The sequence below is a fragment of the Plutella xylostella genome, chromosome 13 (genome assembly GCF_932276165.1).
Source record: "Plutella xylostella chromosome 13, ilPluXylo3.1, whole genome shotgun sequence".
Classification (NCBI taxonomy): domain Eukaryota; kingdom Metazoa; phylum Arthropoda; class Insecta; order Lepidoptera; family Plutellidae; genus Plutella; species Plutella xylostella.
In genome coordinates, this window is record NC_063993.1 from 9,058,255 (window position 1) to 9,076,139 (window position 17,885).

Below are 17,885 nucleotides of genomic sequence, written 5' to 3' on the forward strand. Positions count from 1 at the left end.
TAAACTATGAATAGGTACACCAATTTAACAGTTCATTTTTATGCAAGTATTTCGGGTAAATCAATTTTTGAGATCATAAATAAAATTTGTAAGTATTTTAGTTTACCGGTAGCTTAAACGGTTATGGTAGGTAGTATAAATTGTAGGTACTTTTGCTGCTCCATATATTTTTGTCACACTAAGGGTCGGTTCAATATTTACATTGGGTCAAAATCCATTTTCTAGATGATGTGACTATGGAACATTCTCATAAGTGCAAAGCTATGTTACCATGTAACCATGTAGGGTCACCTATGGCCAAAAATATTAATCCAAAATCGATTCAGCTATTGGGAGCTATGCTTCCACAAACAGATATACACGGGCACATTCAACTTAAACACTTCTCTTTTTCATCGGGAGTTAAAAATATCGATAGCCATTAAATTACTACTATAGGTACGATAAACCTATCTCTTACTATCTACATATCTACAATATTAAATCCTTGAACGACGAAGATATTCAAAGTATTAATTTGACAATGAAATGTGAACAGCTCTTTATTATAAGCGAGGCAAGCTTATTAGTAGGCTGGAGGCGGTAATTGTCTGTTTGTACGCATTATTCAACAACAAATTGTGTTTTCTTTGCATAATTTACTTTCATAAGAAGATTTTACGCAAAATAAAGTAGGTACGTAATCAACGACAGAGATAAGTAGGCCTGAGTTCGTAGAATTCTTTATCAAAGGTCCAAATTATGGAAAAAGTGAGAGCCACCAAAAATAATCCAAATTTTAATGTTTTATTAAATTATTATTGTTGTCAAGTTTATAGGTATTAAATTAACAATACTCATCTACGTTTATTATATAATTGTACCGCGTATTTTAATGGGAAATATTGATTGACTGACGCGGATATAACCATCTCTAACTTTATTAAATTGTTGCCAGACTAATAAATAAAATAATACAATAACAACAACAGCTTAGCTTATTACTAATCATTTCGAATAACACGAGCTCTTACGATCAGCTAGGCACTGCAACAATAGTAATATACAAGTAGGTAATATTTTTCAGTTTGAAAGAAAGTAAGGACCTACATAGTATAGGTTGATTCTTCACGTTTATCAAGATGAAAATCTCGTTTTCTTGAGCGAACTTTTCCGAACCGCAAACTTTGTCCATTAGTTAATTCGCACCGTCTTAGAAATCCGTAAACCTTAACAGCTTAACATTGGAGTTTGCAGCCTCGCACCTCCGATCCGAAACATTCCGCTAATTATTATTACTATAAAATATGATTTTACCAAGTTAACTTTCTGGAATCTTATTATTGAATTTAAATGTTGAAACGGGTGTGATATAAGGGGTAAAGAATGAAAAAAGGTGTGTTCTAAGGGGGCCTTAATCACTTATTTCCTACTATTTTTAGGTTAAGTTAGCCTTTTCCATTTATGAGTAATAACTATTCCCGCGAGCTTCGCTTCGCCTCAAAAAGTTTTCCCGTGGGAATTCCGCAATAAAAAGTAGCCTATGTTCTTTCTCAGGGTCTAGACCATATGTATACCAAATTTCATTCAAATCCGTTCAGTAGTTTTGGCGTGAAAGAGTAACAGACAGACAGACACAGTTACTTTCGTATTTATAATCCTAACTTATATTATAAATGCGAAAGTAACTGTGTCTGTCTGTCTGTCTGTCTGTCTGTTACTCTTTCACGCCAAAACTACTGAACGGATTTGAATGAAATTTGGTATACATACGGTCTACACCCTGGGAAAGAACATAGGCTACTTTTTATCCCGGATTTCCCACGGGAAAACTTTTTAAGGCGAAGCGAAGCGCGCGGGAACAGCTAGTATTATATAATACCTATACTTAGTTAGGATTTGGTGCTGTGTCACTGGAACAACACAGTATACTCCAACGGAAAGAGACAACTTAAAAATAATATGAAAATAAAAAAGCAATATAAAATACTGCTTTTAAAAAGATAGAAAAGGACCGTGTAAACGTCATTTCCGGGAGAGCCCGACACCCACTCGGGGCAGGAAATAGGATCGCTTAGGCTTTTATCACGAACTAATCGCGATAAAACATGCCCGACGATCAGCCAACTGTCCAACTTCAAAGGATTGCAGATATAAAGAAAACTGATTTTATGTTGATATCCTCGTCTTTGATTTTTAGAAGTAAAATATTTGAAGTCTTAGATCAGATTCAACTCAGTGCTCAGTTTAACTTAGGTAAATGGTAATGTTTTTTTAAAATAGATAAGTATGTAGTTACTAGTTGCTAGTACATTCATTTAAACTAACTAAATTATAATTAGTAAACTTTGTAAATTTGGCAATTACCAAGTAAGTTGTAAGTTTGACTATAACCTTTCTAAAACCAGCCGTCTATGTAAATGTATAAACAAAGAATAAGATTTTTTGAAAATTAAAAAATGTATCAAGACAGCGACAAAATACTTCCACAGCCAATAAAACAACCCAACCAATCAGAGGGCAAACATTTCTATAGAAATTCAAAAACAAACCTAAAGCCGTCTAATAAATATTGAGTTGAGAGCGGCTGATGTTCGGAAGCGTCCCGGTAGCTAGCTGTCAGATTAACTCACTGACTTGGCTTAACGACTGCCAAGCCATAATGGTCTCTGTTACCGACAGTTGAGCAGCGCCGGTAACTGACTCAGGTGACAGTTACTTACCTGTGTGTTATTATTATTAATGAAGTGCATTTGCTGAGATGTTAGATATTCACTTAGGAATATTAGTTAGAGATGTGACTGAACACTTAAGTAGTGGAAAGTAAACTTTCTATTGTTGGTTTGAGGTTTTCAAATGGATCATACCTACAAATTTTATATATTTTTGTAGTGCTTGGCGCAATAATTCGATCATAGTGTCAGATTTTATAATATTTGTTTAGAAAATTTGGTTGGTTTTAGTACGCACCCTAACATGTTCTAAATTAATTAATAAATTATTTCAAAACAACTATTTTTGCGGCATTTAGTACTCGTGACATCAAAGCTTACATAATATTATTTTACAGGCTATTCCGGGTCGCGAATTCCATAATAACTGACGTTTCACGGTAAAAGATCCTTCCATTGTTGTGGTAGTTCCCTTTACTGCAGAGATTTTGTTGCTGGAAAACCTTACACGAGAATTTACGACTCATATTACCGTGACTAAGCCTTGTATTTTTCGAGACATACCTACATAGCTGGTTAGTGTAAATAACCCGGTTAGAACTATGCTACTGCATAACTAAATAAACTAATTTACAGCATTACCTTAGTCACGGGAAAGTTGCACTGGTGTTGTTTTAATTAATATAATTTGTATCACTTGTATTTTAAAATTAACAAATCATTACTAATCACTTTACAAAATTACATCCTTTAAACATTCCTCTTTACCAAAACGTATTACATAGGTACAAATAAAAAAGTACAACGAAAGTAAACTGGGGTTAAAACTCTAAACTTAAGTAACATCTGAAATAGAACTTCGTCTTTGCGGAAACAAAAGAAGTCTGTTCCTACAAATAGATGGTCGGTAAGAGGTAATAAATATCGTGATTCGGCTAACGACGGTTTCTCTACAAGGCATTGCTTTATACTTGGCTGCGCGCCATCTTTGTTTCTTTTCAATGAACTAAATCCGTGAATCAGGGGCTGCTCTTTTAAGTTTATTTTCGTCCGAGCTTTGCAATGGATGCTCTTTAAAAATGAAAATTATAAATGGTTGGGATGTTTATTCAAGTCAAGTAGTTTTTCTGCGAATCTTGTTCAGTTGTAAAAGTTGAATAGTAAGCCCTGTTTTAATACGCTCTAGAATCGACAAACACGCAATTCGAGCACACCTACAATAAAATTAATAGAACCTACATATATTGTTATGGGTATTGCAGTAGCTGTAGGCATTTATCTAAACTGTGACAAAGGGAGATTAATTTACACACAAGTTTGTCGCTATCACCTACCATAGAACGTACAATATCTCTCAAAAATAGTAATATTCAATCCTTATGCCTAGTCCGCCTGCATAGGTTTGCCAGTTAGTTTCTAAGCTAAGGTAAGCTCTGACCCTTGACTAGCTTGTGACACTATAATAATAATACAGGGTGTTGCAAGAAACCTTGTTGGTCACGTGACTTTTTACTATGGAGAATGAATATTTTTTTTCGCGAATTTCCAAAACTCGTAGAACAAAAGTTGTTCAGAATGACCCCCCGAGTCACCCCCTATCGGCTTAGTATACCCTGTTTGCAACACTCTGTATATCTTTATTTCAGAACTATACTCAGCAATCCCATTTTTGTGACGAAGACCTTTCCAGATAAATGTTTCAAAACTCAGGTTTAGATTTGCATCATACAATTAATATTTCTTCATCAGCACTTTGACTCAAATTAAACTGACAACGCTTTAAAAAAGTACGCAAAGTCGAAATTTTAAATGAAAAACCTAATATTTAAACTGGGATCCCAGTTCAAGTAACGCTGGTGGCGAGTGCAATACCAAAACAGAAGTGGTAAAACAAATGCCGCGCGGCGGGTAAGCGGATTACACGCGTACCCTGACCTCAGTGACCCGCGCTTGGACCGCACACTCACCTTCCTCCATTGTGAAATCACCCTTATTCATGATAAGTAGTTATAGAGTTACACAGTTTGAAGCTCTCGAAGATTATGAATAAGGCCGAATAAAAAAAGGAAAAAGCCTGGAAACTTATACAGGATGTTGCAAAAAGAGTATAGGTACTAAGCCGAAAACTACATGTGCAGCATGTTATATCTAAGCCCGAAAATTAAATCAGAATTTCAAAATTTGCGATTTTTTTTAATCATTTTCCATAGAACCTTTGTTGGTCACGTGACTTTTTACTATGGAGAGTGAGTGAACACCCTGTAAACGCTTACTATGGATACTTTTCCCGTACTTATCAGCGCTGGCTCGGAAAAGTAAGCAATTATAAATTTCTAGCTTTCTATGTGGCTACGGCAAAATAATATTCTATTACAAATAAAGAAACTGTATAATGATATTTACAAGTTTTCATTAAATAGATACTTATATAGGTATATATAAAAGTAAAGAATAAAATTCTATTTAATTATATTTTCGTTAGTAAATATGTATTATGTTCTGTTGGTCTCACAAGCAAACATTTAAAACAAAGTAGTGAAGGTTGTTTCAAAGTCACAATTATCTTGTCTACTTTGTGTAAGCACGAAAAAACAATATTAGCATTCAGAGCATTCGCGTTTTAGAAGAAGCTAAGGTAAATTGTACGTGAATTCAAATTTAATAGTAACTTTTGCTTGAACGTAGATATACTAATACGATTTTTATGTCCATTGACAGTATATGTTTTTCAGAGGGACAGTTGTGCATAAGGGAATTTACACCCAAGCTTGGGAAACCTGAAATTAGTTGCATCGTTTAGGTAAAAGTTATCAAATGATAGAATCCCACTTACACCATATGTGATAATATCCCCAGTTGAAGTACGACCATTTAACTCATTACTAGAAGGGTGATTATCGACTGAAGCGAGCTTAGTGTAGCAGTAGGCAAGGCGGCGGCGAGGAGCGACTCGGGAGTCGGCGGCGGCAACCGGTCTTAGCGAAGTAGGCATGACAGGGGCGGTCGACGTGCGGGTCGCGCCTAATAATAGTGATATGAGTGCGTAAGCGTAAGCTAAGTTTATAAGAGTAATATAAATATACAAGGGACATCTTAGGTATACAAAACGGACTAGGTCAGTTTGTTTAAATCATTAAGTGAGTTAATAACTTGGGCTCGGGAAGTATCTGACTTACGAATATGGATCTTTGAGAACTTCACCCAAACATAAAGATAATTTTTTTCTTTGGCAAGTTGCTTGGTTTTCGTGAGTAACATTTTCAGTTTAGGTGTGAGATGATCGTTCAGAAATACTCGTTTAGATTCCCCGTGGCTACCACGGGGAATCTAAACGAGTATTTCTGAACGATCATCTCACACCTAAACTGAAAATGTTACTCACGAAAACCAAGCAACTTGCCAAAGAAAAAAATTATCTTTATGTTTGGGTGAAGTTCTCAAAGATCCATATTCGTAAGTCAGATACTTCCCGAGCCCAAGTTATTAACTCACTTAATGATTTAAACAAACTGACCTAGTCCGTTTTGTATACCTAAGATGTCCCTTGTATATTTATATTACTCTTATAAACTTAGCTTACGCTTACGCACTCATATCACTATTATTAGGCGCGACCCGCACGTCGACCGCCCCTGTCATGCCTACTTCGCTAAGACCGGTTGCCGCCGCCGACTCCCGAGTCGCTCCTCGCCGCCGCCTTGCCTACTGCTACACTAAGCTCGCTTCAGTCGATAATCACCCTTCTAGTAATGAGTTAAATGGTCGTACTTCAACTGGGGATATTATCACTTATGTTCTTTTGTTACACTATTATAGTTGTTATTGCCTGTTATTCGCCAGCTCGATGATTCTGTTGCATAAATCTACTTATTACGCATATTTTCACTACGCATTAGAAATGATTATTTGCGCAGGGCCACTAAAATATATATTACTTACTGTTTTACTAAAAAGAATTCATGCAATCACCCATTACTGCCTCTGTCGTGTTAAAATTTATGTGCTAGCTATATTTTACTGTACCTATACCTACTTACAAGCACTCACGTCTACTTATAAAAAATATACTTGTATCATAAAATTAAGAAGTCTATTAATCTATACAGTATACTCGTGTTATTATGCTCACATTTACAATGTTTTTTATAATTTCAACTTGGACATTCTGAAATGTATGGAGCTAGCTATAGTGTGTTATTGTTTCGTCTTTACGCAATACTCTGTTTTTATCTTACTATTAAATTATGAATCTAGACTACGATAACGACAATATAAGTGTATACTATCAGAATGTCCGGGGTCTACGAGGCAAGACTAGTGAGTTTAAACGAAACCTATTATTGAATGACTACCAGGTAATCGCTATCACCGAATCTTGGTTAGTGGATAGTATCCAGGATTCTGAACTATTTGACAGTAGGTATATGATATGGCGTCGTGACCGAGACTACGAGCTAACTGAGCAGACGCTGGGCGGGGGGGTCCTGTTAGCTTCACATCGTGACCTGAATGTAACACCGAGGCCCGAATGGAACTCGACAGCTGAGGACATTTGGGTATCAATTAAGTTACCTACTCACAATCGTGATAGTTGCTACCTTCACGTCGGGACTCTTTACCTATGTAAACAAAATAAAGGCCTTTCCTTCTCCCAACAATTAATAAACTTTTTTAACAAATTAAACGAAATAATGCTGTTATACCCACAGGATAAATATTTGGTTCTAGGCGACTTTAATATGAGCCGCATACAATGGAACATGGCAAACAATTTGAACTATCTCTTACCAACTAACGCTAAAAGCTACGACGAGTTTAAACTATTAGACGAGTTGAATACGTGTAATCTCTCTCAATACAATCATATTCTTAATAATTATGGTAAAATTCTTGACCTTGTGCTGTGTACCGATGAAGTAGCGGTAAGCGATTGCAGTTACCCACTTGTGTCCTTAGACCCTCATCATAAGGCATTGCAAATCAGTCTTAATTTATCTAGTTATAAGCCCCTTAAAAGTGCACAACGCACTAGATTCAGTTATTATAAAGCGAATTACAACTCTATTATAGAAGAATTAATGAATATTGATTGGGAAAGTAAATTTTTATCCATTTCTATCGATTGCTGTGTCAAAAAGTTCTATGAAATTCTATACCACTTACGCGACAAATACGTGCCTAAAACAAAACTAACGAGCTCTGATAAATTTCCCGCTTGGTTTTCACCTGCTCTTAAAAAAGTACTTAAGGAGAAGCGCAAATACCTAAAAAAATATCAGAAATATAAAATGAAGTGCGATGATTCCACCGTAAAGTTACTTAGTAAAAGAGCCAAAACACTAGAGGCAGAATGTTATCGCACTTACATTGCGCAAGTAGAAAGTTCCATTTCTGATAATCCAAAATATTTTTGGTCGCACATGAAAAACTTATCCATTACTAAATCTATGCCTAGTAACATGACTTTTAACAATGTAACGAGCCACTCTGGCGAGGAAATTTGTAATTTATTTGCGGAATATTTTCAGTCTATGTTCCTAACTCCGGATAATAACACCCAGTACCTGAATAACTATCGGGAGGATAGCATCGTCTGCGACATCGCTTCAGTTGAGGTCGCTGTTGATGATGTGCTGAAGGAGCTCAAGGGGCTTGATAGCAATAAGTCAGGCGGACCGGACGAATTACCTCCTATTTTCTTAGTGCGGTGTTCAGAGCAGCTAGCATTTCCACTCTCGTTATTATTTACAAAATCCCTTTCTGAAGGAAATGTCCCAACCATATGGAAAGCGGCGTTTATAACACCAGTTCACAAAAAGGGTCCCAAAAATCTGATTCCAAACTATAGACCTATCTCTAAACTTTGTATAATTTCTAAAATTTTTGAAAGAATTGTCTACAAGCAGCTTTACTCAGCCCTTCGTGAATCTTTTAGTTCATCTCAGCACGGTTTCTTGAAAGGTAGATCTACGGTGACAAACCTACTGATATTGAATGATCAATTAACGGAAAACATGGAAAATCACTTACAAACGGACGTTATTTATACTGACTACAGCAAGGCGTTCGATCGAGTTGATCACAAACTACTTATGTTAAAGCTACAGAGAGCAGGAATTCGAGGTGATCTTCTAAGATGGTTCTCCTCCTATATTAACAACCGATCTCAAGCTGTTGTAGTCAGTAATTTCATTTCTAGTTGGAACATTGTGCCTAGTGGAGTACCTCAGGGGTCTCTATTAGGTCCGCTCCTTTTCGTGATTTTTATTAATGACATTGACTCATGTTTCTATCATTCTAAGGTATTAAGTTTTGCTGACGATATGAAAATCTATAAGCCCATAAGAACCATCGCAGATGCTGAAGAGTTACAGGCTGACTTGAAGCGGCTAGATAATTATTGTTTACAAAATAAATTGGATTTAAATCCCGCTAAATGTTTCTCTGTAACTTTCTCTAGAAAAAAGGTAGGAATCACTTTTAATTATTCTTTGAAGGGACATAATTTGCAAATGATCGACACAATCCGTGATCTAGGTGTGACGCACGATTCAAAACTACTTTTTGACACTCACCTCAATAATATTGTTAAAAAAGCCTCAAAAAGTCTTGGGTTTATAATGCGTTCATCAAAGGACTTTAAAAATGCAAAAACTCTCAAGATACTATATTGTACATATGTTAGAAGTTGTCTGGAGTACGCATCGCAGTTATGGAACCCAAGGTATAACATTTATATTAACAGAATTGAGGCTATCCAAAAAAAGTTCATTCGTTTTCTTAACTACCGTATCAAATCCAAAGTACGTGATTATACTGCATCATGTCGCCGTATGCACCTGTTACCATTAAACAGAAGACGCGAAATTGCTGACTCCCTCCTTCTCATGAAAATAGCAAGGGGTGATGTCGACTGTCCCGAGCTTCTGTCTAGATTAAATTATTATGTACCGAACAGACCTCGAAGATCTCCACCAACATTTTACGTTCCGAATGTATCTACTAATTACAGACAGAACACTTATTTATGGCGAGCGTGCAACAATTTTAATAAATTAGCAGAGCACATTGACATCGACATATTCCACTCAAGTATCTCATCAGCGAGGCGTAAGCTTAGTAATATGTTTTTTGAACCGTAGCCTAGATTAATCTATTATGTTAAAAAATATTTACACTGTCATTTCATCAACATAGTTAAAACAAAATGTTATTATTAGGTAAGTACTGTTATTAGTTATTAAGTAGGTACAATAGATGAATAGTATAAAATAATATATGTACTATAAATACTAAAATCCTAAGGTTCAAGCTTAGCATAAGATTAGTAAGATATTTAATTTATAGTTCTACATTATTGAATAAGGCTTACGACGTTGTTTTCAAGTGTCTACAATGTTACTATTAGTGGAAACTTTAATTGACTTTCTGTTATTTACTTTAAGATATAGCTACATACATTATTTTAAGTCTCTAGTTTTCCAAATAAAATAAAATAAAATAAATAAAATAAAATATTGCCGAATAAATGAATTTAACAGACGTGTGTCTTAACAAAATAATTTATGTTCTTATAAAATTTGATGAGCAAAATATTTCCGCTTGTGATAACAATTTTCGAATTGAATCTGACACTAATTACTTACTATGTAAATGTTAATTCGTTTTGACTTCGCAATAACCCCACAATCATTTAACTAAACAGAGCAGCTTTAAATGCTGACCAAATATTAAGTTAGGTAACTTTCGAACCTCGCTGCGTCGCATCTACATACATAAATATCCTGGCACCCCTCGCTAGGCCAATTTGTCAGTGGCAAAACCTAAATGGGCACAAAACATAGGTAACGAAATATGGCAGCAAAGCTACGGCCAGCGCAGTGGGGTGGCTGTGGAACCGGAAGCCTTATTGTGTAATTTTAATGTTTATCGACATGTTTTATGAGTCGGGGTGGCGTAACGAATAAGGTCTCGGGTCTCATTCATGAAGCCATGGGTTTGAATCCAGCTATTTACCAATGTTTTTTTTAAGAAATAAGGTTGTCTGTAAGAAATCGCTTTAAGCCTATACCTCCATTTGTACATATTTGTTAGATTAAGTTAAGATTTAAGTGTACAAATAAAGAATATCTTATAAGGAATTTACGAACAATTATACAACGTACTTTAATTTAGTATTTTACGGAGATTTCAGTCGTTCGCATAATAATGTATTTATATGTATGTCTTTTAAAAATATTATTATTTCTATAGTACCTATTTCTGATTGCCACTTCGGAGTCAACAATTACCTAGTCAGCAGCTGACACATTTAAAGCAATACATTTTAAAAGTAGACAATAGGGCCCCGGGTATAATACAGCATTATGCTAATGGCAACGCGCCTAAATAAAGCCCAGGACCGGGACGAAATAATAGGGCTATTCCCATTTGCCAGCTTTTTCAACAAATAAAGTCCAAAAAATATAATAGTCGCAAAAAGACGTTGTACCTAATTTGTTTTAATGTGTTTAAATTAAAAAGACTTCGTTAATTAATTTTGTGTTATAGTATTAGCCTTCTTGGTAAATGTTGCTACTTCAGGCAGCTTGGAAGTTGATCTATTTATTATTTTAGTATTTAGTGTAAAATCAGCACCTCAAAGTCAAAGTCAAATGGTTTATCATTCATCGTATTAATATAAAAAAAATTGATGAACGTAATTTTTTACAAACTACTCTCAATTTGATCTTCATCCAGGGGTTTTAAGTACTTATGCGGTTTCAGATGTTCGTCATCATAAGGCATATTAGGCAGTATGCCCATAATAGTTAGGATCATTTCGGAAGAACGTGGAATGTGAGATGCTCTGTGTGCAAATAACTTCTACTCTTAGCCTAATAAAGATGTTAATTTCGCACTAAACAATTTGTAGTAGCTGTACAAAATATATTCCACACTGTGTTATTTATTCAATTCTGTATTTTATTCCAGAAAACGTGTGTATTAATTGTGAGGGGCCGTTCCAGAGCGAATGTGCTTCATCACCGTTGACAGTCAGAGTCGTGAGCACAAGTTTCGATCCTCCGTTAACGTTGCGTATCGTCAACTGTCACTGTCAAAATATAAGGGAAAGTTAGTTCCAAAAGTGACATTTGTTTTTTCGATATGTTAGGTGGAATTTCACCAAACGCTAAACGTATTTAGTAGCCTGTCATACATCTGTCAGTTAGTACAAAATGTATTTAAAATTTGATTTAAATACGTTTAGCGTTTGGTAAAAGTGACCCTTCGTGTAGATTCGAAAATAGTATCGAATCCTAGGCCCGCTGCACAGTTTCTATAACTCTATCTACAGTCCACCAACCAGCACTAGGCCAGCGTGGTGGACTAGGCCTAAAACCCTTCCTTTGTTGGAAGGAGACTCGTGCCCCAACAGTGGGGACGTGATGGCTCGTGATGATGATCTACAGTTGAGTGGTACTTACTGAGGCAAACTTTTGTCAATAACTATAAAAAAATATGTTTTCTCGCATACAAAGTGGCGCCTCTAGTGGAAACTATCGTGAAACTTTTGTCAGATAATGTATGCGAGTGACAGAATAAAACGTAAACTTTTTTGGTTTTCGTAAATTGCCAAAACCCATATCAAACGTAGGTACTGATATCAACTATCTGCTTCGGTCTGGATTCAAAATTACAATCAAACAAAATTCAATCACTCTTTACAAAGTTTACAAAAACCTTGATCACTCAGCATGTCTAATACAGCGGTGTAATTGACCCCAAATCAAATACGAAAGCTCGTTAGAAAACCGATAACCGATTTGAAGATATCATAAAAACCAATATACTCAGAGCTCTGATCCTCATAGAACTTTTGCAATATCAGATCATGGGATTAATTCATATCAGGCCATAGCCATCCAGTATATGAGACGAGTTGGAAAACTCTTTAATTATTGACTTGCGGTGTGCCGCCTTTTATGAAACAATCGTCAGTCAGCGTAAATAACACATTATACCAATACTGAAAAGGACATAGAAATCTAAAATATGTGTAGGATAAAAAACTTTCTTGCACTCTCTAAAATTATGTTTATAGACGGTGATACCACACTAACACTCTTCTTCAGACATTGTAAAACAAGGACCCATTGTGCAGTCAAAATAAAGCAACATTTACGAACTACCTAATTAGTGTCAAATCCAATACAATTGGAAACCGAAAATCGTTTTCAAAACAACTTCGCGAGCCAGGTGCCTAATTTTCTCTCATTTTCGAACATGTAATGCCTCATTTTTAATTAAACTTTTTATTTGAACAGCACTACGACGGGATCTCACATTGTGCATTCTGCTGCAATCTTCATTACCATAATGGGGGACGCGGAACACGTTTGATTACATTTCCGCTTCCGTTGAATAGACTAACATTAGTGTGACTGCAGTCGGAAATAAAATTTCTTGTCTTATGTTGCCTTTGTCGAAACGGGTTTGTGTTACTTGCTTAAATAGCATCGGAATGTTTTTCCGCCTAGGAAATAGGAGAGAAAAAGAGGATGTGATACTTTTTTTCAGGAAATATCTTATCTTAGGATACAGATGAAATTCAAAAGTTCTTGATATGAAAGAATGTAAAAAATTATGATGCTCACCCTGCTTATTTTAACTAAAATTTAAAGTTCTTAAATTAAGAAATACCACGCGATATTCAAATTCTCTTACATGAACAGTGCCCATAGAGGATATTTATCCTGCCGTTATTTCAAAACAATATCCCGCGCACAACTCTAGGAATATGTGTTTGTGTAGAACACGCGGGCAGGCTTCAAGCGGATATTATAAACTTTAAGGTAAGCCACCGGCCGGTTAGCCGATAATACATAGCAATAGAGGCACACACAGGTCTCGTAACCGCTAACGAAAGCCGTCGGTGGCGCAAACCCAAAACGCCATCCCACCAAGCTATACCCCGGGACGGCATAAGCTCTAATTAAAAGTAGGAATTGCACCTGAACATTTAGCTGTGACAATGGATGTGCAAATGAGGTCAAAAGTTGTTAGCTCGCACCTCGGCCAGCGAGGAGAGCTAAACTGTTGCTCTCTGCATCTCTGGCTGAGTAATTAAATAAGCCACGTGGGTTAGTCTAGCTTGAAAAAAACGAACGACAGCTGTCAGGTAATGGATACGTTTAATACAGCGGGATAGAGCCGTGGTTAGAGCAGCAACGCTACGACGAATGATTTCAAAACGAAGGATACGCCCATCAGAACATATTGCTTCAAGAAAATGACGCGCGCGCGCTGGCCCTCAAACAAATTATGACACATACAGTATGAGATTTTGGGGCCAGCGCGAGGGTGCCATTTTCTTGAGCGGTTGGCCCTATCCTTATGGTAGAATAATAATATTATATAAGTCAATGGCTACGTCAATTCGTTTTTCGCAAGCGAGAGTGACCCTTCAGAGCATAACCCGGCGAACAAGTTTCTCTGTCGTGTTGACGTTTGATATTTGAGAGGAAGCTAAAGTTAGCCATGCTCTCTGCGCCGCGTCGGTCTGTCCAACGATTTGATGAATTTAAAAAGGTATTATTTAAAAACGTGTTAAAAACAAACTTATGAATTCATAGAGCTTTTTGTCACTTTAAAAAAGGTTGACACCAATGTGTTGATACTATTTTGTATACCTCCTTTAAACTTAAAATACGGTCTATGAATTTGCGAAAAAAAACATCAACAAGCAAATTGTAAGCTTTTTATAATTATAATAAATATTCAAATAAATATGCCTAGCAGTGGGACACAAATAAGGCTATTTAAAAAAAAAAATATTCTTAAATACCTATTAAAAAAAATGTAGACCAGTTGACCTGGTCCAACATAGTAAATGGAAAATGAGACAGCAACTTCCTTCAAGATTTCATTATTAACGTACCTTCAACCTTACAACGATCAATCAACCGGCCAAGATTAACTAATTGCCACCCTAATCTTTACTTGATCGCAGTAAATTTATTTTTAGAACAATCTCGAATGTTCTTTGATTAAAAACAAAATTGTAGATTAATCTTAGATTAAATTACCTACGATGGTAGAAAAGAAAATTGTTACCAAGACGGAGTACATTATAGTAGAATCTGAATACAATAGCGTTTAGGTGGAAAAGGTACCTATATTATTATTTGTATATAATGTATATCAAAATATATGACGGTCGAATGGCGTAGTGGTTAGTGGCCCTTATTGCTATGCTGAAGGTCCCGTGTTCGATTCCCGGCTGGGGCAGATATTTGTTTAAAAACAGATATTTGTACTTGGGTGTTGATATTTATATTTATTATGTATCTATCTAGGTATTTGTGTAGATATATCAGCTGTCCGATACCCATAACACAGGCTCTGCCTTGCTTGGGGTCCGATGGTCGTGCGTGAGATGTCCCCACATATTATTATTATATGATAAAGTATGTACCTATATATTTATATTAATTATGTATAATCCAGTGTACATCTACCTATTTCATAATTATCGAAGTGTAATGAATTATTAGCTTACGTCAATATATTTATAAACTTTTAAAATGTATACTCAACTCAGTACCTAAGTACTAAAAATTAGTGAAATTACCTTTGAACTTAAGCCAAATGAATTATTGATTGAGCTGATCATGCATATTTATGAACTCACAGAAGCACAGCATTGATTTAACTAAGAAGAACACTGCCGAAGTATATATTTTTACTGCCAAAAAGCTAGAAATACTAGCCGGAATATAGTATTGCTTTTACAGTTTAAGGAGATGTAAAACGATATTTCTTCATGTATTAGTGCTTTCAGAGTCGCTACCACTGATTCGTTACTATCATCACTGTATCCACGTCAAACTGTACCGAAACTTGCAAATGACGAGTGAACTCTCAAGAGAAAATTGTAACACCCACCAGGTCGTAATGGCATTTGATAAAATCTTCTCATTAACTTAATGCTTCAGCCGTGTTTACATCAAAGTTTAATTAAGAGTTTCGCGTGATGTGATAGGAATGCGGTTCTTTCCGGGGTCATAATAGCTCAACACTCGTGTTATGGCTACTAGTGCAGAAGATATTTATACATAGTTATACTGACTGTTTATCGATAGTCACTTGTTCGATGCAGTAGGCTGTTTTTTTAACCCCCGACGGATAAAGAAGGGTGTTAATTTTTCAAGTTATTGACTTTCTTTGACCTTGGTTGTCATCACGAGATCAGATTTTCCAAAGTTATTTCATTACATCGTTCAGAAACCAGTGACAAGTAGATGCATTACTGGCCAAGTAGCACCATAGCGGACGGACTTAATGCTAATGATGACGAATGCATAACCCACCCTGCTAAACCACGAACTATCTTAATATGAACTTTGTAATTTAGCAGTGTTACAGTTACTGATCACTGAGGTTAAGCAACAACTGACACGGTCAGCCAATGGATGGGTGACCGATTTCAAGTGGTTCTTTTCTGGACGCTTCCATGCTTCGGATGGCACGTTAAACCGTGGGTCCCGATTGCTGTTTCGGCAGCAGTCGTTAAGCCTAGTCAGAGTCCTTCGAGCGGCTTGATCTATCTGATCTATCTGAAAAGATCTGATCTGACCTGTGTTGGGGTCCACCAACCCGCACTAGGCCAGCGTGGTGAACTAGGCCTAAAACCTTTCCTTCGTCGGAAGGAGACCCGTGCCCCAGCAGTGGGGACTAGGCCTAAAACCCTTCCTTCGTTGGAAGGAGACCCGTGCCCCAGCAGTGGGGACGTGATGGGTCGTGATGAGACAGTTACTTAGTTTTGCCTAGTTATTATTCTTACAAAACGAACCCATTGAGAGTTACACTCAATTATAAGGACGAATTATCTAATTTTGCTGCTTAATTTCCGTGTAATCTAAACATACTCGAGCGAAAATTTCAACGTAATGGTAAAAGCTGTACTGTGTTAGGTAATTAGACATAAGACAGGGTAATTAGGTAAATGTTATATTATAGCCTGGAGGGTTACTCTATACTGAAGAAATACGAACGAACGAGAGCTTTCGTACAATCGTCTCAAAATGCATTGAATTTCTTCATGTATACGAAAAAATATTAGTGGATAACATACATTGTAGCAGACAGAGCTTGTAGGATCATTACAAAGCTTATTTTACTCTTGTTGGCATATTTTCGTAATTTTATCTATAATCGTAATCGGTATCTGTTTTTGTGATAAAAATATTATTATATTGTTATGTCCACTTATGTTTTTTTAGGTAAAAAAATACCTTATTATTCCTACCTTATTTCAACACTTTAAACTCATAACCTATTTTTGCTACAAATAAATGCAGTGTACTCAAGAGAAAATAAAGTATCCATCTATATTTATACATAATTATATATAACTTTAATCTATATACATTTAGCCAGCACCCCTTATTTAAGCGGCCTAGGTATGTATTACCTATTCAGGCGCAATAAATTTTACGTAACTAAACATAAATAGTCGTAGATTTAATCAGTAAATTGAGCACTGAATTATAGTACAAATTGGTTTTCTGAATTAATGAGTCGGTTTCTAATTGTAAATGTAAAGGCTAAATTAGTTTTCAGAAGTGGAATTTAGTTTAGTCTATTTATAACGAATGTTTCAACAAAATGCGTATAATTTACCAAAACCAAAGCAATCAAACAATTTTATATGGTAGGTACGTGGCAGTGACCCTAAAATCCTTGTTTCCACAATAACTATTGCTAATACCTACTTTATTATAATGTAAAAATTATAATATATTCCGTAGAATACCATTATTTGTTTAGTTATTTAGGCAAAGACACGCGTTGCGAATTGTGCCGAAAGTCACATGTTAGAATTACTCCAGGACTCCGCTCCGGGACAAAAGTACAATCGGTTGTTAATTTTTTGTGTTATGTTTATGATCCATACCACCCAGTCTTGGTTTAGGTTGATTTCTTGCTCTAAACTATATTCCGGGCTGTGTTTACTTGTCTTTTTTGTTTAGTTTCTGATTTACACAGAACAAATTAGCAGTGAACAGGGAATATTGATAGCATTAAGGTGTGAAACACGCGAACTAAAAACGAAATAATATATACGATGTAATTAGTGTCAAATTCAGTAGATTTTGAATCCAAAAATCGTTGTCTAAACAAGAACACAGATTCTTTTCTTCCCCGATTAAATTCCGAAACTAGAAACTACTAGTTAAAAAACCCGCAACC